We start from the raw sequence: 2,892 nt of genomic DNA on the forward strand, positions 1-2,892 counted from the left end.
TTGTTACCGAGTCTGCTACTGATTTGGACTGTGGCTTTTAGGGGTTAATTGGGAAACAAAAGTGCTTAAAGCCACAGTAGCCTTTGATTTCCATATAGGACTTTCAATCTTTTATATTAAAGTTTTCCTTTTCGTTGGATCTTTTCACTCGTGCTCACTCATTCAAACTGCCATTTCAGTGAGTGTCTACTCTCTTCTCAGCAATGTACTAGGTGCAAGAGACGCCAAAATGAAAAAGACAGTCCTTGTCTTCAAAGAACACTATTTCTTTCTTCCTTCCTTTTTTTTTTTTTTTTTTTTTTTTTTTTTTTTTTTTTTTTTTGAGGGTGCAGCTCACGGTGGCCCATGATGCAGGGATCGAACCAGCAACCTTGGTGTTGTTAGCACCACGCTCTAACCAACTGAGCTAACCGGCCACCCCCTACACTATTTCTTTTAGCTCAACCATAACCTTATGAATTATAAATTACTATGTTATTTTTAAAAATAAATAAGTCTTCGGGTCAGGGAGGCTAATTAATCCATCCAATGTTTTATAGCCAGAAAGTAGCAGAGCGAGACATGAGGCAAAGTCCTCTGATTGACTATAAAGCCTACATTTTTCATCTGTGCCAGAGATGATATTTAGGTATAAGGAATTATTGGTCTTCTTGTGATTAAGCATGGTTCTTCTAATACTAAATAAAGTAAAAGGAGCGATATTTTTGCTTATATCTATAACCTGAGACATGGTGCTAAAGTAGGCCGATGAAGTGGCATTAGGACTATTGTAGGAGGACATTTGAAGTTGCTGCTGCTGGTGGAATATCTGGGGACAGGAACCAGGGCCATTGTCCTGCCCTCTGAAGAGAAATTTTTTACATTTCTTTTTTTACATTTTTTACATTTTTTACATTTTTTACATTTTTTACTAAATGTAAAAAGTACAAAGTTGAAATAGAACAATTCTCTAAATAGATTATGAGTACGTGAATAGCTGGTGGGGAGCAGACTGCATGTAGAGAAGAAACTAAAACAACAAAACAAAACAAAGCAAAACAAAACAAAACTTAGGAGTAAAATGGGCCCAATATACTCAAATTTGCCAGTGGTTCCTAAAATACCTTGCCAAGAAAATAGCACACCACATGTGCCCAGGGCAGAAATAAGCAATGGACCTTTGAGACCAGACAGAATCTGGATAGGCCTTAAAAAAATTTAACTATCAAGAAAACAACAAGGAAAAGAACAAAACATATCTACACTTTTTGGATTATATGTATCCATGTATATGTTTAAAAAGAAAAAGGGAAGCTCTCATGTCATTGCATTGTAACTACTAAAATTGACTCTGTCTTTCCAGAGACCGGAAGAGGCTATCATGAATAATCTGTGAGGGAAAATGAGGCACACATACCTGTGTATGCATGACTTTCTGTCAAACATTTTTGTGATGAATAAATACGTTAAAAATTGAAACTCAAGATCCATTAGTTATTAGTTCTTAGTGCTGGTTCCTGAAATGGCTAAAACACTCTCCGAATTTGATTTGACACACTTCCCCTCCCATCCATTTAGAAATGACAGAGCACTGCACAATTTCCAGGAAAATAGTGTCAGGTTTCAGATTGATCATGGAAATAGCCAGTGACGTTAGTTTCACTTTCCTTGAGTTTTTTTTTTTTTTTTTTTAGGGGGCTTGGGGGCCACGAGGTGAAGGATAGACAGTATGGGAAGGCCGAGTGGGGAAGGTAATAGAAATGTAGATATCTTCTTTCTAGGCAGCTCTAGATGAAGTGCTCACTATCTGATGGATGAGATCAACCCAGGTAACCGAACCTAACACAGTGATTCATTCTCTGAATGATTTCTTTAAAAAAGAAGCCTTAATTATCTGGTGTGGCTGACTCCACTGACTAAATTAGCCAAATAACCACAAGCTTTGCTTTTCATTTTTTTGTGCTGGGTAGATAATAGTTTTAAAAATAAGCGAAAGTAGCAGTGCTAATTAAAGCATGGGCTGAAAAGACTTAAAGAATAACAAAATACAGAAGCAAATGTTGTAGAAGATGTGAGTAGAGATGTTTCCATACAATTCCACTACAGAACTGTGCCCAGTTCTCCCAGAAAAAGTGTTTACTTAGCTTGATTTAAATAGAGATTAGGTAGTAAGCAGATGGAGCCTATTTGAGGCAGTTTGGCGGGCCCGCCTGAGACTGAGGAAATTGAGACTGGGTGAGGAGACAGCAGGGGAGGATGGCTGGAAGGAGGAAAGCAGGGTATTCCAAGCAGAGCAGCTGTTTCCAAAAATGCTTTACTCCCATAAAATATTGGAACCTGGAACTGAATCTGAATCTGGATTTCAAAAAACCAAAATCATAAAATATGTTTGGCCTTGCTCTCCTTTCTACATAAGCAGAAAGAAGCAGCTGGAAGAATGTCAAAGCCAAGCACGGCTATAAAGATCTAGGTTCAGAAAATCCCCTCAACAAATTTGAGCTACTTTCGGCTTATTTGGGGATTCAACTGATAATTGTCCCAAACTTCAATCCTCCTTTTCCTCTTAAACTCTCTAGTAAGTTATTCTAAGTGAAAAAGTAAATAAAATTCACATTCTTGTATATACTATATTGTTAGATTATCCCTGTCCAACAGAATGTTCTGTTCTATAATTCTATACTGTCCAATACAGCAGTCAACAGCCACGTGTGACAGCTGAGCACTTGAAATGAGGTTTTTTTTTGTTTGTTTGTTTTTGCTTTTTAGTCATTGTTGGAGTCAAAATTTAGTAAATAAGAAAGAACAGGTTTGGAATAGATTAAAAAATAAATTAGTAAATCTGCCTTTCAGTAACACCCAACGCAATAGGAAAGAAAGTTTAGAAACTGGTATTTCTCAATATGGGGTTTCTAT

General features: G+C 37.0%; 1 non-coding gene across 1 annotated transcript; it reads right to left on the reverse strand.

Moving 5' to 3' along the window:
* Positions 1-339: 339 nt before the first annotated feature.
* Positions 340-416, reverse strand: TRNAV-AAC (transfer RNA valine (anticodon AAC)). The gene has a single exon. It is a non-coding gene; the product is annotated as a tRNA-Val (tRNA).
* Between the last annotated feature and the right edge of the window lie 2,476 nt (positions 417-2,892).

Source organism: Rhinolophus ferrumequinum, chromosome 8 (genome assembly GCF_004115265.2).
Source record: "Rhinolophus ferrumequinum isolate MPI-CBG mRhiFer1 chromosome 8, mRhiFer1_v1.p, whole genome shotgun sequence".
NCBI classification, from domain to species: Eukaryota; Metazoa; Chordata; class Mammalia; order Chiroptera; family Rhinolophidae; genus Rhinolophus; species Rhinolophus ferrumequinum.